The 24,940-nt window shown below is 42.3% G+C and overlaps 1 protein-coding gene across 2 annotated transcripts in view; it reads right to left on the bottom strand.

Annotated features, from left to right (window-relative positions):
- The window catches only part of CACNA1S (calcium voltage-gated channel subunit alpha1 S), a 61,229-nt gene extending 49,430 nt beyond the window's left edge, over window positions 1–11,799 (bottom strand). For both annotated transcript variants that reach the window (XM_053457797.1, XM_053457798.1), the window contains exon 1: window positions 11,497–11,799. The gene's annotated coding sequence lies outside the window, so the exon portion shown is untranslated. The remainder of the gene's footprint in view (window positions 1–11,496) is intronic.
- Window positions 11,800–24,940: the final 13,141 nt, after the last annotated feature.

Below are 24,940 nucleotides of genomic sequence, written 5' to 3'. Positions count from 1 at the left end.
GGCGACAAAGTTTGACAAAGGGTGGTAGTAGAACTAGTACATGGAAAGGGTTAACCCCTTAACGACAATCCACGTACATGTACGGGGTTGCCGTGCACCGTGATAACGACAATGCCCCGTACATGTACGGGCTGCCGTTAAATAGCTGCATCGCGGCTTTGCAGCATCCACGGTGAGCCTCACTTGTGGAAAGCCCTCCCCGGAAGAGAAATGGCCGCCGCCGCACAGATCATCAAAGATCGCGCTAAAACAGCTTAGGAAGTGATCGGAATCGTTTCCTAAGCATAAACTGTGTTGCTGACATGCCTCGATATCAAGGCATGTAGCAACACAACCCCCCTACCCCGATAGCCTTGTGATTGCTCCGAAGAGCAACCACAAGTGCCATCCTGTAAATGACGTTGCCGTCATTCACAGGATGGCATTAACAATAGATATGAGTTCACAGAGGGTCTATCCAGACCCTCTTGAGAACTCTCGAGCTCCTCCTGCAGGTTGAATGCAGGTACTTCATCCAACCATGCAAGGTCAATGGAGCCCAGCTCACTAATCAGAGTGATTAGTAAAAAAACTAAAAATTAAAAATCTTAAAATTTTTTAAAAAAAAATATTGTTCAAAAATGTTAAACAAAAATGTAAAAAAATATGGTAACATGTAAAAATCCCCACTGTCACCAAAAAAAAAAGTTTTTAATAAGCAAGTCCTACAATTCTTTATATTCACAATAATTCCCGCATGCAAAGAGTTAAAATATTGACATTACAAATGCCCATAGGGTGTCTAGTATTAAAAAATGTATGATTTGATGGGGTAAATTGAATTGGCTGCGTTCAAAGATGTCCCAAATATGGGACATGGGGGCAGTAGGATCAGATGTCTAAATGGCAACAAAATACACACCTCACAAAGGCGGCCTTTTACCTCCCAAATAACCCAACAAACCCATGCATGTGGGGTATCACTGCACTCAGGAGATGTTACTGAACACATATCGGGGTGTTGTTTGACATGGACATATACCAGAAGCGGTAAATTTATACCTGAAAAAATACCAAAAAAATTTACTACCATAAAGTTTCACAAAGGCTGGTGGTAAAATCAGTGCATGGAAAGGGTTAAAATACCAGCATTTCAAATACCTTGGGGTGTCTTGTTTTTAAAAATATATGATTTGATGGGGTAAATTGCATTGGCCGGCTTCAAAGATACCCAAAATGGCACATGGGGGGAAGAATTACCAGATTTGGAAAAAATGGTTTTGAAATAGCAAAACGCTACTGGTACTTATTGCCCCATAACGTGCAGAAAAAAGCAAAAAAACATAAAAACATTGGGTATTTCTAAACTCAGGACAAATAGTAGAATCTTTTTAGCAGGTTTTTCCATTCGATTTTGCAGATGAGTAAAAGTTTTTTGTTTAAAAAGTGAGAAAAAGTAATTTTTAACAAATAAAACCCATATTTTATCATTTTTTAATAGTAAATTAGGTGATATGATACAATTAATGGTATCTAAAGAAAGCCATGTTTGTCCTGAAAAAAAACAATATATAATATGTGTGGGAGCATGAAATGAGAGAGAAGAAAATTACAGCTAAATAGCAACACTGAAAAATGTTAAAAGAGCCATTGTCCCACAATATACTACGAGTAATAACCCCTATTGTCCTTAAGGGGTTAAAATACCCTATAACTTGTGTGGGTACACTAAATGAGTGAGGAGAAAATTACATCTAAACACAAGCACCACAAAAGTGTTAAAACAGCCTCCGTCCCAAAGGTTACAAAAGGTAAAACACAGCCTAGTCCTTAAGGGGTTATTTGATGTACAGTGAAAAATATTTTTGCGTAGGGGAGGCATGTCCCAAACACCTGATTCCATACTAGCACGTTTCCAAGTTTGCAGTTTTCTCATTCTTTTGTGGATATGTGAAAGAACTGAAAAAGCTTTTGATTTGTATTCAGCAGTATCCCACATGCACGGGTATGTCACATTTTGTACAAACTTTCACAAGGGGTCAAAATAGAACATGTACGTTTCAGGTTTTCAGCCTTGGAATTTTCACAGATCACTTTATTGTGTCTGTTTCATTTGATACACAGTAGAAGTCCAAACCCAAGGTATTTTTCAATTGATGTATGAAAATGTTTCATGATGCCATATCCCTTTAAGTATACCAATTTTTTTAGAGACAACTGATTTGTTTGTTGTTGTCAAAATTTGTCACATAATTGGAGCACCAAATGGTCCTGGCAATAATTTTATTCTCTTAAAAGAAAATCACAGTTGCAGATATAGAAGAGAAACATGGTTGTACTGAGGCTCATTGAATTCAACAAGAGCATAACAAGATTGGTAAAAATACAATATGATTTTCAGCAGTTTTCATACTGCCTAACAAAAAATTATATAATAAAGTCTGCTGCATCTCGAAAAGAACTAAGGAGTAATGTCTCATGTTTTTACCAAGCAGGGAAAGCAGCCCAAAAAAGAAAGCACAGTATTTGAGTTAACCAAAATATGATCATGTATTTCCAAAGGCGCCTGAAAGAGTGTTTCCTTGGCTCTCTTGACAATATCAATAATATCAGAAATCATCCAAACCCAATGTGCAGCAAAATACCTAAATCTCCTTACGCTTGGCACATGTCATTAACTTTTTTTGTCCATAAAAGCTCACTCGTTAACTTTTTGAGGTCTTATCCCCCATGTCTTGCCCATAGCCAATTAAAGTTTATAATCAAAACTACACTTCCCAGTTAGATGTGAATTGGAGTTTGGCCATTTATTACCTGAACACCACACCTAGTGTTTGTTGGAAAGCAGATTTTCCCCTTTAACACATTATCTAAATGATTAATATATGTTGTCCACCATTGAAAAAAAATGTGTGTTTTAACTTAATGACATAGCCCAATTTCGGCCTTAAAAAGCAAAAGGGTGGGAGCGTCTTCCTTAATCCATTGTTGCAGTATTGTTTTACATCCAATCACAGTGATCATATGAGTTTTTTTCTGTCATAGAATCATTGAGAGAGACATCCAAAATGGCTAAATCGAGATTCTGGTTTGCCATGGGTCAGTTACATTTAGGTACAGTTCTGTATGAATTAGAATCTATGACATTATTAAAGTCCCTTATGAATAGGGACAGTTAAACATGTATTGATTAAGATGGCTACTCCCCTTGATTTGTTTTTATATGGGGCTAAAAAGCAAGTATGAATCCACTCATCCATACTTTTGCCAGACTCTTGTAGGAATACAACATGAAGATTGTATTGTGCTGGTGTGAGTACTTAACCACAGTAGGTGATATAGTCCAGAGTAATGTTTTGTGAAGGATCTGTGTATTAACCTTTGGTTATATCACTTATGAACAACAGTAGAACAATGTTAACCACGTAACTTAATTTACCGGCCTCAATAGGCATAAGTGTGCTCCTTAGCATATATTGTGTTCCAAAACGAAAAAAAAAGTCCAGTGTTCAATTATGGCGGTGGGAAACACAAAGGAATAGCTTCTTTCTGAACAAATTAAACAAATCCCACTAGATAACATAAAAATTGATGCTCGATTTGCAGCGTCATGCGAGGTAAAATGCGGGTACCCTCTTAGGCCCTGCTTCTTGACATTATATTTTGGGAATGTTTACAGGAGGATGAATAAAAGCAAAGTTTAATTTGACATGTATATACTCATTTTGTGTAAGATAACTTTTAAAATAGACTCTAATGCAGAGCTTAGGCTATGGGGAGCAATCAGACTAAAACAAACTGGAATCTAATTTGTGGTAGGGTATCTTAAAGAGAAAATGCAGTTTGCATTCTGGTAAGGTTTCTATTGATTCCTATGGCATTACCTTGGTTGTGAGGCAGAGGCCTGGACTGGAAAGCCTGCAATTATTAAATGTCTCTACTTAATTTTTGTCATATTGCGCTTGAAGAAGAAATACATTGGGACCATCCAGATCATTTTTAAAATGGCCTTTAATAAATCATAAGGAGATTGGAGGGAAAACCTTCCTATCCAGCAACTCCCAAGAAATGGCTATTTATGGTGAGTTTGTATGTTTAACTAATCTGCAAATAGTCGTAACGGAATGTGTTTTGCCCCAACAACCCATGATTTCCTTATTCAGATCGCTGGACCAGTCTAATAGGGAATGGTGACGCAGGACAGTTATAAAGTAGGTAGAAAGTTGCAAGTATGAAAAAAAAACTCATTTGTATCACTGGGTTCCACTCCTTAATCTGTTGCAAAGTAAGAATTTGACTAGCATTTACCATATTAGCTCAATTATAAGACGACCCTGATTATGAGACAACCCCCCAAAATGTAAATATTCATTTAGGGAAAAAAGAGAGCCTGAATATAAGACTAGTAAATACTAATTCACATGTAAACTATTTTTTCATATTCAATACAGACTATGATTTGTTTTTATTTCCTGTTATTTGCCACTCTTCCCCCAGTTATGCACATCAGCCACCCAGATATGCCTTATACCCCCTATTTGCCACTCTGCCTCCCTGATAAGCCATTCTGCCCCCGGATATGCCTTTTAACCCTGTTTGCCACTCTGCCCCCCAGATATGCCTTATACACCCCTGTATGCCACTCTGCCTCCCTGGCATGCCTTTTAACCCCCTATATGCCACTCTGCCTCCAGAAAACCATTATACCCCCCATGCCACTCTTACCTACCCACCACATGCCCCAACTTACCAATGCATCCCTACACTTGTCCCCCGTGCTCAGACTCCCTGGTGCAGTGCTGCAGGGGATCTGGATCTTAGTCTTGTAGTCAGACCTCTCTTTGAGGTCTGATTATGAGACATCCAGGGCCGGCCCTACAATGGAGCCGACTGGGGCAATTGCCCCAGATGGCACTTTAGAAGGGGCGGCACTTTGCCGCCCCAAGCGTTTTTTTTTTGTTTTTATTTGAAGCGGAGGAGAGAGAGAGAGGCACTGAGTGGTTTTCGCTTACCCGCTCGGCGCCCCTTTCTCTCTCTCCTCTGCGGCGAGTCTCCCTGTTCGGTCTCGGTGCCGGCTTGTAATGCAGAGCGCCGGAAGTGACGTGAATTTCCGGCGCTCAGCATTACAAGCCGGCACCGTGGCAGAGCAGGGAGACTCGCCGCAGGACTGTTTAAAGGTAAGTACCGGGGGGGGGGTAGATAATGGTGTCGGAGAAGTTTAAAATGCCGCCCCCCCCCGGCGTCGGCGGGGGGGGGGCAGCATTTTAAACTTCGCCCCAGGCGGCGTTAAGTCTTCGGCCGGCCCTGGAGACATCCTCGAATATAAAATGAGGGATGTTTTCAGACCATTTGCTTTGAAAAGACAATTGGCCATCCAAATCGGCATCCGTCGTAAACCTTCAACCCATTGTGATCCAATTAATTACATGCTTAATCGGGGCTGCTAAATTATAATCCCTGATGCCTGATAAAATGGAGTTTAATTAATCATCTGCATGATAAATTTAGGAAAGCCTTACTTAATTAAGCTGTCCCTGTATAGGTTAAATACAATGAGCGCCAGGACTTCAGCTCTGCTGAATTATTATAGTTCCAGTAAGGATTTCGACACTTTAGCCTCTAAATAATTTAGATTTTAATATCTATTTTAGAACATATTAAGGGGTGTTTTGTGGTCACAGTGTAGGCTCCAGGTGCAATGCCTCAAATTTTTCTAAATTGATAGTGAAACCCATTACCTCTCCAAGCACTCTGACTACTTCCAATATGGCTTGGCTTGAAGACCCAGGGTTTGATATAAAAAGGAAGATGTCATGGGCAAATGCTGTAATTTTATTTCTCTGCTAACATTTCTAATTCCAGTAAGTTCTGGGCTGCACTCCAGCACCCTGAAAATGGGATCAATCGCCAAATTAAATAACAGGGAGACAATGTATAACCCTGGTAGACCCCTTTCCAATAACCGCAAACACAAACTTCAATCTCAAAAAAACGGAATAGCAGGACTGCAACAGGGTGCCTGTACTGAGCAGTTACATATTTTTAAATCCAGCGCCCAGCAAGAGGCACCTCCAGCCGCACATCACTGGCACACCTCATGCTTCGAGTCACTGGCACCCCTGGAGCCTTTTTCAACCTGTGGAGACATGTGGACAGCTGTGATCACACAGTCATCTGGACCCAGGTGAATATACTCGCTCAGGACCTCTGTCCTGGCAGGCAGCTGCCTGTCTGCAGGCAACAGGCCTTGGTGACATGACAGGCTGATGGTACAACTTTCTGACTACATCCAAGAAGGGTCCAGGCGACGTGATAGGCTGATGGTACAACTTTCTGGTTAAATCCAAGAAGGGTTGTCCAAAGTAGCATAATTCTTTTTTTTCTTCTTTAAAGTTTTTATTGAAACAATGTTGAAAACATAATGACAAGGTGGAGGTATACATTCCACCAATGTCCAATACACAAGATATCAGCAAAGTCTCACAACAAAAGTAGTCTGTACCATTTCTTACTAGAGAGTATCAAGCAAGACAAGTGGTAAGGCAGACAGGAGCCACAAAGCTCAATGACATGCGGATATAAATGCAAAACATTGTCTAATTTTTCTATTATACAGAAAAAAAATAGTAAACATAAGTAGAATGAACAAAGAAATCGTTGAAAGTCAAAGTCTTGCCACCTAACTCATCGCCCTCTGTTAAAAAGTCATGTCATGATTAAGTGAGAGTGTGCATTTGTGCTATGTGGGGAGTCTGATTGGGGGACCACCAGCCATGACTCTTTTGCAATACCAGCTCATGTGGTAAAAGGCATCTCAGATTTGAATCTGGGTTGCAACGGGAAGAAGGCCTATAAAACGGGCCCACAATCGAAAGAATTTGGGGGTTCTCTTCTCTTTATCAAAGCTTGTCTCCAACCAATACTTTCTAATTAAGTCTGTCATCTTAACCTTAAAAATGCTTAGTGTTAGTGGGGAGGCCTTGACCCACTGCTGTAGCACGGATTTCCGTGCCGCTGACATACATACGTGGAGCATGGTTTCGTTACCCTTATACCGTATATTCCGGCGTATAAGACGACTTTTTAACCCCAAAAAATCTTCTTAAAAGTGGGGGGTCGTCTTATACGCCGGGTACTTACCAAGCCGGAGGTTCCCACGAAGCCACCAATCTCTCTAATCACTACGCGCCGGCTATTGAGGCCGAGCGCAGGGATGCCGTCATGTCCCGGCGCCCGGCTTTAATTGCCGGCGCGTAGTGATGAGGGAGCAGGGAAGCCCGAGGTCTGGCACTTCAGACCTCGGCTTCCCTGCTCTCTAATCACTAGGCGCCGGCTATTGATGCCGAGCGCAGGGATGCCGTCATGTCCCGACGCCCGGCATCAATTGCCGGCGCGTAGTGATGAGGGAGCAGGGAAGCCCGAGGTCTGGCACTTCAGACCTCGGCTTCCCTGCTCTCTAATCACTAGGCGCCGGCTATTGATGCCGAGCGCAGGGATGATGTCATGTCCAGGCGCCTAGTGATTAGAGAGCAGGGAAGCCGAGGTCTGAAGTGCCAGACCTCGGGCTCCCACAACTGGATGGAAGAAAGAAGACAGAAGATAAGGTAAGAGATAGGGAGAAAGGGGGGAGAAATATATATATATATATATATATATATATATATATATATATATATATATATATATATGCACACACACACACACATACTGGTGTGTGTGTGTGTGTGTATATATATATATATATATATATATATATTCACACTGGTGTGTGTATATATATATATATATATATATATATATATATATACATACGTGTGTGTGTGTATATATATATATATATATATATATATATATATATATACACATATACATATACATGTGTGTGTAAAGGCAGGGGTGTGTGGTGAGGGCAGTGTATAAATGTGTATATGTGTAGATATATATATATAGATATATATATTGTGTGTGTGTGTGTGTGTGTGTGTGTAAGGGCAGTGCATGTATGTATATGTCAGCAAATCAACCAGCAAATCACCGGTAAGGTACATCGATTGCCGTGATTGGCTGGTTGTTGTACGCTGGGTAGAGGGGTAGTCTTATACGGCGAGTATAGTCCAAACTCTATATTTGGACTGTAAAAGTTGGGGGTCGTCTTATACGCCCAGTCGTCTTATACGCCGGAATATACGGTAAGTACCGTCAACTACCCCTAAGATCGCCAGCTCTGGGGTAACAGTGTGTATCGGTAAATCGAAACGATTGCAGAACCTCCAGATCTCCTCCCAAAACCTCACAATTTTTCACACTCCCAAAAACAATGAAACAAATCAGCTTACCCACCACCACATTTTAGATACCTGTCATCCTCCTTATATCCCATCAAAAACAATCTTACTGGGGAGTAATACGCATGGTGCAACACCTTGATTGACAAGTGTAGAGAGCTGCCGATATAGACTTATTATTGGCCGTATGGGCCCTATGGATCTACTCCGGTGATACATGTGGCATATGTCCCAACCAGTTTTTGGCCCCACCCCCAAGGTCCACCTGATACTGATTCTGTGTAGTATGGAATAAAGTGTCTTAGTGGAGTAAATTTGACCTGAGGATGTCCTTAGCAAGTTATCCAAAGGATTACTCCAATCACTTTCAGAGAACTCACGGATCTGGGAGTGGATATAGCACCTAGCTTGGAAGTAGGCGAACAGTGGGATGGATAAATCCCGGAATCTAATATTGGTGTCCTGTAAAGACAATATCTTCCTACGACCATGATCCAGAAAGGGGTCTAGCTTTGTGACACCGAAGGCATGCCAGGCAGAATAGGGGCCACACGCTCCACCAACCTCGAAAATGGGTTCTACAGTCAAGGCTGAAAAAGGGACCTGCCCCTCAGAACCTTCCACGCCTTAATAACTGGAAATAGCAGAGGGTTAAGCACAACCTCCTCCAGCAGATTATTTCTGGGCATATGCAGTAACACCTTCAGTGAATAATTCTGGGCAAGTGGATTGGTCCAAAAGACAATCCCCTATCTAATCCATAGCATATCTAGACACGGCGGCCAGAGCATAATCCATGGGTATGGGTACCTGAAGCCCACCAGCTTACCTAGCCCATTGCAAACGTGTCAGGCTTTTCCTAGGTTCCTAGGGAGAGCAGAACCGGGAGCATCCGGAGCTGATAAAGTAACCGGGGGAAGCTTATCAGCTTGATAAGCGCGGCCCAGCCCAAGAAAGTTAAGTGTAGATGCCCCCACGCAAGGTAGCAGAACTGTAACACTCTTATAAGGTGTGGCCAGGCCATTGTGTCTAATGCCTTCTCAGCAAAGCTCAGCAACACCTGCCGGGGCCAGACTGGAGCCATTTAGCATTCACCACAGCTGCCACTGAGAGATGTTTACAAAAGCTGATGACGTGTTAGAAGGGTCAGCAACAATTGCTGCAATCTATCCACCATAAGTTTGGGCAAAAGTTCAACATCTTGGTTTAGCAGTGTTATGGGACACTATAACCAGACCTTGTCTGGATCCGTGTTGGGTTATGGGATCAGTATTGTCCTAGCTGTCATCAGGGAGTCAATTGGAACATTGTGTAGAAGGATATCATTGAACAATAAGGTTGATGCTGAGTCAGCTGTCCCTTCAACAATTTATAGTATTCAGTCAGCTGGTCATCTGCCCCTTGCTTTTTTGTGAGGTTAAAAATCTAATAGTTCTCTTGATCACTTCCACTCAGGAATTAAGTATTTCACTCTGCATGTTAGTTAACCTAGCTTAAAGCATGCCTGAAAAGTTGAAGCCATCTGTTCCTCAGTAGTAAGGAAGGAATCGTCATCTACTATGATCCTCCTAATATTATGTTTTGAATGGCGAGATTTGGCAATATGGGCTATAAATCTACCAATGTATTGCTTCAGTGAAACATGTATTTCACTGTTACATACATACACACTGTTGCTTGTTGCCTAAGATGGAGACCGCACATAAAGCTTAGTTGCTTTTTTAAGGCTATCATTAAGGAATTTAACCCACCACGCTCTAGTTTGTTTAGCTGTAAAAGCGATTATATTACCCCTCATAACTGCTTTGTACGCATCCCAGAATAGGAGATGTTCATCAGTATGCGAATTAAGTTTTCATTTGGATAGTTGGCCCAAGCAGTTTCTAGGAAGGATAAAGTTATTATTGTCTGCCAAATATGAGGGGAATATCCAATGTCTGCTATGGGTGGTGGATGTAGGAAATTCCAGTTTAAATCACTCTGGGGCATGTCTACTATAAGTAACAAATCTTTATTTGTTTTTATCGCTACAAAATATGGCGTTGCTGGTAACGTAAGTGTACTATTGAAACTCAAAAATTGTAAAAAAAAGGCCTTGTTCGAAAATTTTTACTTTTTTTAATATAAACCTCCCTCCTCTACTTCTTAACTATATATATAAATATATATATATATATATATATATATATATATGAATGACACATAAGGTGGCATTTCCTTCAACGCTGCCTTAGGCTTAAGCCAGGGCAAACCAACCAACTGCACCCTCTCCACCACCATCCTGCTGAGTACTGTGATATATGATGTCATATCTATAACTATGGATGCTCTGCTGACACTGCACAGTCCTGCATAAAGTTAATAAGCCGGTTGGGGAGATCAGTGATCTTCCTTTTAACTGGCCTGTTCAACAATGGCCCTACAGGTAGCCTGATTGTTCGAGAGGGCAAATTGCTCCCTGTTACACCACACATAGCTGCACCGCTATGGACATGCCACCTTAGGCCCAGTCAACTCCACACATCAAGAACATCTGCTTGTGTTCTTTCTAAAAACAAATAGTGTTCAGATTGTTGCTATTTGTACATTAGAACAGTGAGTTAAGAACATGGCAAATGTGAACCACAGCAATACATTAACTTTTACAACATAATTCAATATTGAGCTTTCTTCTCCTTTTTAAAATGTCACAGATGGACTAAAGATTGAATGTTCATTTCCCACCAATAAATAAACTAAACCATAAAACAGTTAAGTAATACAATATTTAATATAGACCTTTAATCTCTAAAATATCACTTTAATCATGGGATTTTTTAGTGGTTGTAATCAAATACCTCAGTAGTTTAGTGTCATCTTCATACACTTGCCTACGCTTGGTAATCTCCTATAGTCAATTGTATAAGCATTGGCTAGTTCTACACCAGGATCAAATAAATGTTGACCCTGAGAGTTTAAAACAGACACATACAGGCATATATATTTATAATGCAACATATAATGTACATATGTACAGGCTGTGATATACATAACTATACCTGTATGGAGACTACAATGTACGTAATGTTACCAAACATGTACTGTACTTCACTAGCTATGTCCATATACACATGATATATAATATATATATATATATATATATATATATGTGTGTGTGTGTGTGTTTTTGTTTCAATTTTCAGCAGTTTGCTTCATTTTTATCCATTTATATGGATATACAGGTTAATATTACCTTAGTATTTTCTTTAAATCCGAATTGAAGTTTTCTTCCTTGTTATCTTCTAATGTTAAGAATATCCTTTTTAAACTTTATATCCTTTGGATTCTTCTTCTTTTACCATAGAGGGCACTAAGTTTGGTAAAATAGCAGCTATATTTCTATCCGAACATGAAGAATCTGTAGCACTGAAGAAGGAGATATTTTTACTTGTAAAGATTTGTTTTAGAGGGGGTAAAAGTGGGATCTCATCGCTGCCTTGTTGCCCCGGTGTCCCTGCCTCTCCGGGTGTGGAGCGAGGTCAGTGAAGAGTTAGACACAGTCTCATGATTAAATTTAGACCCGAAAACATCTTCTCTTTGCAACAGCTGCAGAGCTCAAATTCTCTATGGGGGGAGGAGAGAGAATTTAGCCAAGCAAAAACTTGCTGCCTTCTTTGACTGGTTAATTCTTATTCTGTTAGCATGTTAACTATTACCACATTAAATATTTAATTGGAAAAGTGCATGTGTAATATATATATATATATATATATATATATATATATATATATATATATATATATATGTTTCGCAATATACTGTCATACTTCAGACATAGCCAAAAAGGGTAATAATGTTAACTGAATGGTTTATTTTTTCCTAATTGTCACTCTAAACATTTAAAATTAATTTGATGCTCCAAAGCATTTTTTTTTTTAAATGAATGCTTTGTTCGCAACTCAAAAAAGCAATACAACAATGCATTATTGGTGCGCAAACTTTTTACATAGGTGCCAGAAATCATGTTTGGACACTATAGTAAATTTTTAAGGAAACATTTACATACACGCCATGCTCTTTTGTATTTGTTTAGAACAAGCACTACACTGTTGCATGTGGGTAAATCTCCTAGGTTTCTGGGCGGTACAAAACAATTTGGATATATAATAACCTATTTATCCATGACAGGGTGTTACAGTGTACTATAGAAGATGTCTGTTCTAGATGGAGTTTGTAGGGTAAGTTACTGCATCGGGCCACCATCCAGACGTCCTCTTCTGTTGCATTTGCATGGATGTTTGTCGACTCGTACAGGGCAGATCAGACTGTTGTAAGATTCAGTGGTTAGACTTAAATAGCGTAGAATTGCAAAACTACGCTATGAGACTTCCATACTACAACTAGTGCAAGTGTACTTTTAGTGCAGAAAAATTAGGTGGATTGTAGAAGCTTTACAACTTTTTTGTCCTACTAGGACAACAACAAATAATTTTTTTCATTTTTTATTTAATAATTGATTATTGTATGGCTCTTTTTTAATTTTAAAATTAGAAGCCATTCCTTTAAATATTGCTCCTCAGTTCTGTCGCTTTCAGTAATACTCTTACACTGTTGCTAAATCTCGTATTTCTGTAAACCACAAAATAAATAAGAAAATATTCACAAATTCGGTAAGCAGGCCAGGTCAGGAGACTGTGCATACGCACTGTGTCATGTCTTAAATTACTGACCCTGGGTTGTGTTTCATTAATACTTACGCTACCAGCAAAGCCTCATATTTTTGTAAGGCATTAAATAAATTAGGCAGGCCAGGACAGAAGATGTTTGTGCAGTGTGGCATTTCTTGAGATACTGACCCTGGGTTGTGTTTCAGTAGTACACTTACACTACCAGCAAGGCCTCTTATTTTTGTAGAGCACAAACTAAATTTGTTCCATTTATAGTTTGCTTCAGAAAACCTTTCCATAATAAAAATACTGAAAATGAACACTCAAATATACAGTTGTGTGAAAAAGGAAAGTGCACCCTCTTCTCTGGTTTTACCTATCAGGACATCTGTCCCTTGGCAGTACAGTGTTATGCAACAAAAATAAAACCAAAAGCACTCACCTTCACAGCAACTGTCTACCATGCTGAGTGCCGGGATTTGGTGCCATATCCCAGCATGATGCATGTGTGGTGCAGAGGAAGGTCATTGTGAAGGCTGTGCTTGCACAGTGCTCTATTGTGTATTTCAGTAGGTCTGATCACCCCAACCAGGCCAAGGATAAGTGGCATGCTTGGAGCATCAGGAACCTGGTTATGTGGCAGAGGGTTGGTTGCCCCCTGGAACTGCCACCCTAAGTCTCATCCTTGTTGGCCTAGATGAGAATACACTAATGCTCTTTATCTATTTAGTCTCCTCTCAATGCCTCAGCTGGGCTAACAACATTGGAAGAAGGGGGCGGGGCCAGCGCTGAACCTAGATGGCTGCTTAACCTCGCAGCTCCGTTCACCGGCTCGGAACTTCTTCATTTAACCTTATCCTACCGCAATTATGGGGAAATCAAACCGAACGTCAGGCACCCCTAAACATCCGGGTACGCTGGAAAAGCAACCAAACCCGTCGGTTCGACAGTTTTTCCGAGGTTCTCGTGACTCGGATGCCAGGGGCCATGCTTCCAAGATGGTGCCCTCTCCTTCCAGTCGAGCAAGTGAGTGCTCTGACGACGCCTTGCTGGATCAGGACTTTGTCTCTCAGGATCTCCCTGCCGCAGCCTCCTCGTGGCAGGAGGCATTGAAACACTTACCTACTAAGGCGGATTTGGTTTCCGTGATAGATGCTGCCCTGGATCAGGCTCTACAGGGAGTGCGTGCTGACCTTGTATCTATTAAACGTGATGGACAACATATTGGAGACCGAGTGGCCACGCTGGAGGAAGATCAGGTCAAAACCAGCGAAACAGTGGACTCCCTTTCTCATCTCTCCCGCGGCCACTCGGACCTTTTCAAAACGCTACAAAGACAAATGGAAGATTTGGATAACCGGGGACGACGCAACAACCTTCGGGTCAGGGGACTTCCCGAATCAGTTACAGCGGCTGATATTCGCTCGACACTACAATCTTTGTTCAACAAGATTCTACAGCAACCGAGTGACACGCCGATACAATTTGATAGAGCTCACCGTGCGCTCCGTCCGAAGGGTCCTCCGTCTGCGCCGCCGAGGGACGTGGTTTGCTGTCTGCACGACTACACAGTCAAGGAGGCTATCTTGAAGGCTTGTCGTCTGTCTGGGGTCCTGGACTTCGCGGGTGAGCAGATCCATATTTTTCAGGACTTATCCCCGATGACCCTACAGAAACGTCGGATCCTCAAACCTGTCACAGCTGCATTGCGGGAAGCGAACATCCCATATCAATGGGGTTTTCCCTTTGTTTTAATTGCCCGTAAGGACAAAGAGGTTTGTACTCTTCGCCAGTACGACGAACTAGCCTCATTTCTCACGCAGCTTGGCCTCCCTGAGCTCTCTCTACCGGACTGGGAACCTACGCTGGAGCCTCCAAAGCTGCTTACGGAACCATCCAGATCCCGGTCGGCGCCGACGAACCGTAGGATGAGGATTCGCCACTTGGCTGCCACGATGGAGCAAGCCGGTTGATACACCCGATCGACGTGCTCCAGGTCCAGCTTATCTCTACTTCCTTCGACCTTTTGCTGGGACTAGATGCGTGTGATGGACTCCCTACGCTCCTATACCCGTGGTCCGGGTCTCTGGTCCCGAGAGTTTTGTATCAACCCGTACCGGCACTCGTGCCTTTCGCTCCCGATGGGTAAGCTGCTGTTAACCCTACATGTCGGACATTATGGACGTCGGCCTTCACATCGTGTCGGTCTATCGTATTGTTGTTTTGTTTACATTTCTACTGTTCCTCTTTTGGGGAGATTTCGTTAGTTCACTGTTACCACTACACTATATACATACCACCCTACACACTATCATTAACTACATCTCTCGAGTCTGGATCATACATGAGGCCTGTTCACCTCATCTCGCAACACTTGGCTGGGCCTTTGGCGTCCTGCTGCTATTATCTCCCCATACACTCCTGCATTTTTTCCTTTGTTTTCTTTTCACGACATGTTTTTTATTATTTTTTTATTATCACACTGCTATGACATGCTTGTATCAGTCTCTGGACCTGTTTCCCTAATTTCAGGTCCCCAAGCGGTAAACTGTATGTACTCTGTTCCGTAGTCGGAGACGTATTGTTCCCACTCTCACTGGTTCTTCTCTACCTTGCCTTCACTGGCAATCCCCCCCCGGAGCCTTCCTGTCCGTTCCTGGACAGTGGATTTGGGCCTGCTTGCAGTCCCCCTGCTCGCCACACATTTTACATCATTTGGGATGTTGTCCCTACCTGCACAACACAATTCGCACACACCTCACTCCATATGTTGGTTTAAGTTGTTTTATTATGTTTTGATTTTTGCCTGTCCCAGGCGTCCAGTGTTTTTGATGTTCTCACCTCAGAATTTTGCTATAGTCCTCAATGTCTCGTGATACTCTTAACCTGGTCTCTCTGAATATTAGAGGCCTCAATAAACCTCAGCAACGTTCTAAACTTTTAGCGTTCCTACACGTCGCCTTTGTCCAGGAAACCCATTATTCTGCCAATAGGGAATTCCCACTCCTGAATAGGCATTTTACGCAGTCGTTTCTGTCCAGCTCCCCCTCCTCTAAAACCAAGGGGGTAGCTATCCTCATACATAAATTGCTCCGCTTCCAACCTTTGGAGGTTTGGAAAGATAGCGATGGCCGTGCTGTTTTTGTTAAAGGTTATTTTGGCCCGCATAAAATTACATTCGCTAATGTGTATGCACCAAATTCCAACCAAGTGCGTTTTCATATATCGATCCTGAATAGGTTGGCCGATTTTCAGGAGGGTATCGTCATCTTGGGTGGCGACTTTAACATGGTACTGGACCCTAAGAGTGATACCTCCTCTGGGAGCTCCCATATTCCGTTCTCAGCGATACGTAAAGTCGTTAAACATCTGAGACTGAACCAACTGATGGACGCATGGAGAACCCTTCACCCCACTGGAAGGGACTTCACTTACTTCTCCCCAAGTCACAATAAATACTCCCGTATAGACACTTTTTTTATTTCTCATTTCCACTTGTCGGTCCTGCATTCGGCTAGAATTGGCATAGCTTCCCTTAGTGATCACGCCCCAGTCTTTTTGAAACTTAATTTACAAGACTTACCTAAAACAAAGTGGCACTGGAGGCTTAACGAAAATCTTCTGAGTAACCCTCATCACGTGTCCCAATTGTCCTCCCATATCAAGCACTACTTTGAGGATAATATTACCCCTGATGTCCCCCTCCCGATTGTCTGGGAGGCGCACAAGGCAGTCATGAGGGGCCACCTAATAAAGCTAGGTGCTTCCATAAAGAGACTAAACTCGGCCACTATATTAGAGCTAATGCAGCAAATAGCGCGTTTGGAGACGCGCCATAAATTATCTCTGCTCCCTTCCATTCAGTTAGAGTTGACGGCCCTGCGGGCGCGGTTGGCTTCCCTTCTTGACGCTAAAACCAGGCGTAATTATTTGCTGGTGAGGCGCCAGTTCTATGAGTATGGAGACAAACCTGGCAGGCTTCTGGCACGAGCGCTGAGGGCTAAGAGGGCACAGAATTATGTTACGCGCATTAGTGACCACGCCAATCGGCTTCATTTCCAATCGGATAAGATAGCAGAATGCTTTAGACAATACTACACCTCCTTATATAATTTGCCTCGCCCGGGGGACCCTGACTCTGACTTGGATGCGGCCACTACTGACTATTTATCGAGATTTATCACACAGGTCTTACCGACTGAGGCCAGAGTCCTTTTGGACAGTCCGATCTCCCTGGCCGAGGTTGATATGGCTATAAAAAATTCTCCCGCTGGTAAAAGCCCTGGCCCAGATGGCTTTACGATACTATAAGAAATTTTTCCCAGTTTTGGGTCCGCAGTTAGTTTCCTTTTTAATGCTATCGCTCAGGGCGCTGCCTTTGCCCCACAATCCTTGACGGCGCATATTGTGGTTCTCCCTAAACCAGATAAGAACCTAGATCTGTGTGGTAGCTTTCGCCCTATTTCTTTAATCAATGTTGATCTTAAGTTGTTTTCCAAAATCCTGGCAAACCGCCTGATGCCCTTCATACCCTCCTTAATTCATTCTGACCAGGTGGGATTTGTCCCAGGTCGTGAGGCTAGGGACAATACCATCAAAGTTATCAACATAATCTCATATGCCCAAAAACACAAAATTCCGATGGTCATGGCCTCTATGGATGCCGAAAAGGCGTTTGACCGGGTGACGTGGTCTTTTCTATTTAAGGTACTTTCGAGAATTGGCTTAGGTCATGGGTTTTTGTCCTGTATTAAAGCTCTGTACGCCGCTCCAACCGCACGAGTCTCTCTCAATGGCATTTTGTCTGATACTTTTACGCTGTCCAACGGCACGAGGCAGGGTTGTCCCCTTTCCCCCCTTCTGTTTCTTTTGGTTCTTGAGCCCTTCGCTAACGCCGTCCGGGTTCATCCGGATATTGCGGGGGTCCAGATTGGACCTCGTCCCTACGCCTTATCGGAGCTTGCCAGGTTCCAAGATCTCTCTAATTATAAGATTAACCTCTCCAAATCGGAAATTATGGGTTTTCACCTCCCTCTGCCAATGACCCAGCAAATACGCGCCAGGTTTCCTTTTAAGTGGAAGGAAGACTCTATTAGGTATCTCGGTCTGCTTATTCCCTCTGACTTGTCCAAACTTCATACTCTGAATTACGATCCCCCTGCTGAATGCATTAGACTCAGATTTACGTCAATGGGCTTATCCCCATATATCTTGGTTTGGGAGAGTAGGGGTTATCAAGATGAACCTATTGCCTCGCTTCCTCTACTTATTCCAAACCCTACCTATTCACCTCCCGAGGCCCTTTTTTCGTCGTTGCCAGAGAACCTTCTTACGCTATGTGTGGAGGGGGAGGCCTTCGCTCTTATCATATTCTTACCTGATGAGGCCTAAGTTGCAGGGGGGAGTGGGCCTTCCGAGTTTGGACTCCCTGGCCCGATGACCCCCCTGGAGGGGAACCCTGACTTTCCTCCGGGTCACTCGGTGGGTAGTTTACAAGCCTTCCGTGCCCCCGGGGTGCGCATTCTCCGTCTCTGTCATGTCGTGGGTGGGGGGGTGCTGAAGCCTCTGGAGATGTTGATGGGCTCGGGTTCCCAAACCTTCCCGCTCCGATTTCTCTACCATCAGCTTAGACACTTTGTTGTGTCTTTAGCGACACTTCCGCAGGCGGACAGGCCGCTTACTCAGTTGGAGAGATTTTGCCTAGAGCAGAAAGAACCCTCTCACTTACTGTCTAAATTATACGCCTTACTACTGGCCCCGGAGCCGTTGGCCAAACCGTATTACTTTAGCCTCTGGGAGAGGGACTTGAACTGCTCGTTCTCCCCAGAAGAATGGTCCAACATTCTACATTCTTTATATTGTTCATAAGGGCTCGATATCTAGCTGGATGCAGGAAACGACCTTTAAAATAGTCACGAGATGGTATAGGGTCCCTCTGGACACCCATAGGTTTGCGCCCCAGGTTCCACCTGCCTGTTGGAGATGCGGCATCCACCCAGGCTCATTGCTGCATATTTGGTGGCACTGCCCGGATATCAGACCCTTCTGGGACGCCGTCGTGTCGGCTATCCGTGCAGTTGCCAATCCAGACTTTCAGGCCTCTCCTGAATCTGTCCTACTCCATCATACCGCTATTTCACCCGCCAGTTATAAACGCTCCTTAACGTTCCATCTGATCAATGCGGCCAATGCTGTTCTCCCCAGGCATTGGAAATCGGCCACCCCCCCCACTTTTACAGCCTGGATCAACCAGGTTGAATTTATATATCAGATGGAGGTTTTATGGTCCGCTAGGGGGGCCGGACACAAAATTGAGCTCAAATGGTTCCACTGGAGGGAGTATGTGACAAACTTGGGAACGCAGCGTTCTTCTTTACTATCTTTGTAGGCTTTATCTGCCCCTAGGGTGGAACTGAGGGCCACCTTCATTTACTCCGTTCTGTATTCACTTACTTGAGGCGCTCTTCTCTGGACCCTGGGACGCCGTTGTTTGTATTTTCTTTCTTTGCTTTTATATATGTTTGTTAGTGATATGCGCTCAATGACTTGCCTGCTCCGTACTACACTGTTATGTGGATCCTTGTGCGCTTGGAATTAGTATGGATCGCTGCTCCTTGTGGGGTAGCCATGTGCACCAACATTTTCTTCAGCTATTGTGTTCTGTTGAAGCTATATGTACACTGCATGGATGCACACTGTGACTTACTGTGTGATACTCTGTATTGTGTTCCTTTTACCAAACGTGCAATAAACGGAGAATTGAGAAAAAAAAAAACAACATTGGAAGAAGCCTGCTCTCCATCTTCATCAGAGCCGATATGAGGGCTGGCTTTTTTAATTCACCACCCTCCCCATTGTTGACTTCCAATATCTTTCAAAGTAGTTCATGTCAGTCTGCTGTAAACATCTTCCATTAAGCAGCAGCCGAACATGAACCTCGTGATGGAGGTAGTCTTAATGGTGGTTTGAATCATTTTTGCTGCCATCAAATGTCATGGTACCCAGGAGATTGTACCGGACCCTTTTAGGGCCGTGGTTTTCCTGGACTGGGCTATTAAAGTGCAATACTGAATAACTAAATAAATAAATATTATAATAAATACATTAATAATAGATTATTTTCCTGTATGTATAATTATACTAATATAATATTATAACTTACAATAAATAACTGCCGCAACAATGTGATTTTCCTTGCACATAAGCAATGAATATGTGAAAGAATACACAATAAATAAATCAGTGCCAAGTAAATAGTATATACCAGTTTGTTAAATAAAAATATAGGAATTATCACTTGATAACACAATGAGAATCATTATAACCTAATAACATAATAACAGTTTAACCTCCACAGTCACAACACGCAGAGGGGGCGATCCGGATGTGAGAGTGCAGGGGAGTCTGCCTTGGCTGGAAAGACAAGCTGCACAGGACTGGCTGGAGCGGCAAGGGGTGCCAGTGGGATAAAGCATCACGATTGGGATGATTTGATGGTTCTGAGTTAGTGGAATTCTTCGGGGAGGAAAGTAGAACTGATGGAGAGTTTGAGAGCCTTGATTGACACATGGTGGGGTGGAGATATTTTCTCTGCTGCCTCTGAAGGATTATATTGATTAATTAATTAATTTTTAATTAATTAATATGTGTAAATGCTTTGTGGGAATGAGTGAGAGAATAAATGGCTGTGTGAATTAATTATGTGAATAAGTGAGTGAATATAAATATATTTGTATGTATCATAGATGTGTAACTGACTTGTAGAAAGGCAACAATGGCACAAACAGGGTGTTTGACAAAGATGGGACAAAGATGGCATAGGATGGCATAGGATGGGCTGCCTGGGGACAAAGTTGACTAATGCTGGGCTGTTTGGGGACACAGATGGCAAGTCTTATGTGTGTTATCTGGGTGCTGATCAGGTTCTGTGTGGGCAGTGTGGACGCCAGGGCTGGCTTTGGGGTGTGCAACCTGTGATTTATGGCTGTAATTTAGGGGACTTTATCTTTACCTTTAATGCTGAGTTTTTATGTGAATTCCAATTGATTTATACCTGCAAAGCTGGGTTTGTGTGTTATTCTGTAGATCCATATCTGCTATGCTATGTTTTCATACATTATTTATGTATACCTGCAAATACAGGGTTTGTATGTCTTATTAAGTTGATCAATACCTGCAATGTTGTTTCTATATGATGTGTTTTGGGGATGACATTGTAAAGAAGATTGGGAGGTGAGAATCGGTAAGATTCTAGTGCTATTTGCGCCCAGAGCTCTTGTTATAGTGGATTGTACTGTTTAACCCCTTAAGGACAATAGGGGTTCTTACTCGTAGTATATTGTGGGAGAATGGCTCTTTTAACATTTTTCGGTGTTGCTGTTTAGCTGTGATTTTCTTCTTTCTCATTTCGTGCTCCCACACATATTATATATTGTTTTTTTCAGGACAAACATGGCTTTCTTTAGATACAATTAATTTTATCATATCTAATTTACTATAAAAAATGATAAAATATGGGTATTTTTTTTGTTAAAAAATTACTTTTTCTCACTTTTTAAACAAAAAACTTTTACTAAACCTAATGAAAAAACCTGCTAAAAAGAGTTTAGAAATACCCAATGTTTTTATGTTTTTTTGCTTTTTTCTGCACGTTATGGGGCAATAAGTACAGGTAGCGTTTTGCTATTTCAAAACCATTTTTTCCAAATCTGGTAATTCTTCACCCCATATGCCATTTCGGGTGTCTTTGAAGCCGGCCAATGCAATTTACCCCATCAAGTCATATATTTTTAAAAACTAGACACCCCATGGTATTTGAAATGCTGGTATTTCCAAATGGAAAAAAAAAATCCAAAAGTGTATTTAGGTATTTGTCCTGTTTTTGGAAACACCACATATGCCTATTATTTACATTTATTTTGGTACTTGCAGGGTTAAATATGAATGACGCGCATTGCTGTTTCTAAACAAGTTTTTTTTAAAAATGCGGTATGCTGGGAGTTGCACCCCAATAGCGGCCAGAAAAAGAACAACTGCTCAACAAAAGTATATATTTTTTGAAAGCTGACATCCCAAAGTATTTTACTTGGGTCATTTTAACAATTTTGATTTATCCATTTTTGTGTCAGTCTGTCCTAAACATCGCAGTAACATTTCATTTTTTACAAACCCATTCTATCCAAACACAGTAGTTTTTTTCCCTGGGAATGTGAAATTACTGAAACAACTTGTGATTTGGATTCAGTAACACCCCCCCCCCCGAGTACAGGAATACCCCATATACAGGGGTAGGGTATGTCTCTTTGGCACTACGGGTTCAAAATTGGAACATGTGCATTACAGTTTTCAAACATGGAATTTTGACAGATCAGTTTGTTGGCCCCAGGTCTCATTTGAGAGACAGTAGATGTCCCATATTTAATTTTAACCCCCTAAAACTATATATTTCCAAACATTAGACAGCTCAAGGAATCTAGTTAGAGGTATATTGGCCTGTCCCATGCAACTGATTCCACACCGGTGCCTTCCGAAGCTAGTCTAACAAAAAAAGAAAAAAAACTTCACATCCACTATGCACTTGTTTAAGAACATGTGAAAGAACAAAATAGGTCTTGATTTGCGTTCAGCAACACCCCTCGAGTACAGCAATACCCCAAATGTTTCTCAGATATTGTGGAATCAAAACTGGAAGATGTACATTTCAATTGTTAAACTTTTTCAATCAATAATCAGTGACTTAAAATGTCACTGACAAATGATGAGGTAATAATTATGTATTTTTTATTAACAATTTGTGGGGTTTTTTCATTATTACCCTAGATGACCACTCTCTCTTTTCAGGGCAGGGTCATCCAGGGGCTGCCATAATGATTAGATCACTCCTATTGGCCAGGAGTGATCTGATCATCATCAGCCCTCTTTTGATAAAAGATAATAATATATGCATACTAATAACCATTTGGAGCCTCACAAATGCACTCCAAAGTTTAAATTTCCAGTAATTTTGTTTCAAGCTTTCCTTTTTAGCTGATCTAATAACAAGGCATTACTTTAAAATCATGGAATTAAATTGATCAAAACTTCCATAAAAGGAACCCAGTAATGAAGGGAAGGAATACAACTACCCATTAAATTGAAAGAGGCAAAAGCCCAATATTGTTCCTTTGGACAGTTCAAATATACTATTTGGATGCAGATTCTAAGTTAACTGTAAATGTTGTTTTGTTTGTCTTAAGTTAGGCACAAACAAAAATGCATCTCTTGTGCTGACACTATATTTTTTATTTTACTACTTCATATGATCGATTATGAGTTTGATAGACAACATTAACCCCCTCTTTAGATTATGGACATATAGGTACATCCACAAAAGATGTGCCAGGATTATCTGTTGGACGTACCGGTACGTCCTGCAGAAAATCCAGCATCGTGCTTCAGCCAGCCAATTCTTACTGCACTGGGCCACCTTGCAACCAAGGCAGTCCTGTGAGAACCAAGAAGTTGATGGAACAGTTATGTAATCACTCTGATAACCAATCACAGCAATAATATTCACAGCAGTAATTGGTGGCCAAACAGCTGCATGAAAATGGTAGGTTTGAAGTTGGTAGGGGGGCCATGATGGATTCATGGGGAGACCCTTGCCTGCCTGGTCCCCTCTTATCTGCTCATTGGGGGGCCAGGAAAATCCCATCTAGTCTGCACTAACAGACTTCTATGGACTAGCCAGAACTGTTTGCACCCTACACTAAGTCTCGAGTAGTGATTGGGTGAACACAAAGGGTTAATCCCTTGAGCAGTTGAGCTGTCAGCAGCAATGAAGATCTCTACAGCGTAGCTACTCAGTCAGAGTACAGGTCTCCATCACAACCCCCTTCTCCCCACCTATTTCGAGAAGAGTACAACCTTTCTTCCTTACACCCATTATTGGCCATCATCCTAATCAAGTCATCTGAAAAGCCAACAAACTCTACAGGTCATCCTAATTTGATCAATTCATTGCTGTCCAAGCAATCCTCTCCTAATTTTTTGTATTGAAATTTTATTTCAGTCAGTTTAATATAAAATCTTTGACAATATTACGTTAGTTCAGAAAGTCGATTAGCAATACTGTGACGCAGTGCAGGGCAATGCACGTTACCGTACGACTTCAGCTTACGGAAAGCTCAGTAATATACAGTAGAAGCAGTGTACAATTACAATTCCAGACATGGCACATATGGTTAGCACATTAGTGGGAACTGCCTGGGGAAATGGAGAAATGGGATAGTCGGGGTGGGGAAGGGGTACAGTAAATAGGGGTCGAGGCAGATGGGGTTAGTCTTCAGCCTCTAGACTGTCCTTAAGAGAGTAGTCTCTCAACAGGCTGTGGATAAGCCTGCGGCAGTCAAGGACTGTGACCTGCTCCCTCCTCAACACCAGGTGGTTCCAGGCAAACCATACACAGCACATGAGACGCCAAGCATCGTCAATGGCGCTCTCTGTGTGTGTTCCTGGAAAAAGTCCGTAAAGTACAGAGTGGTAGGACAGGTACTTTCTCTTGATAGAGTCCTTGAGATCCAGCTCCAGGGCTCTGAACAAAGCCTGTTCAAACGGGCACTGCCAGAACAAGTGAAGGGAAGTGTCCTCCTCCACAATGCACTGTGGGCAGTGTCTATATCTGCACAGCCCCCTGGCATGCATAAATGTCCTTAGGGGGTGGCCTCCCTGAATGGCCATCCATGGTCTTTATGCCTGTTGGTTAGCCTGCTCGATGCCACATTAGCCCAAACAGTCCTGGCTGTGGCGGCCTGGTATGTTCTCGATAGTGTCTTTGGTTCTGATGAGCTTGTGGATAACACGGGGTGACCACAGGTCTGGTTTAACTCCTTCCAGTTGGTGCTCCCTTACAAATTTGCCCACGTCCGAGTAGAACAAGGGCATAGTCCAATTGTAAGGGATGGAGCTGTCCCACTTTTCCCACTTGAGCTGCCTCCACAGGGGCAGTAGGAGGAAGCGAGACATGGAGTTTCCAGCAGAGTCCTGCGCACA

The sequence above is a fragment of the Spea bombifrons genome, chromosome 2, assembly GCF_027358695.1.
Source record: "Spea bombifrons isolate aSpeBom1 chromosome 2, aSpeBom1.2.pri, whole genome shotgun sequence".
NCBI lineage: Eukaryota > Metazoa > Chordata > Amphibia > Anura > Pelobatidae > Spea > Spea bombifrons.
The sequence above is the reverse complement of the archived record's forward strand: the minus strand, read 5'-3'. Positions and strand labels throughout refer to the sequence as shown.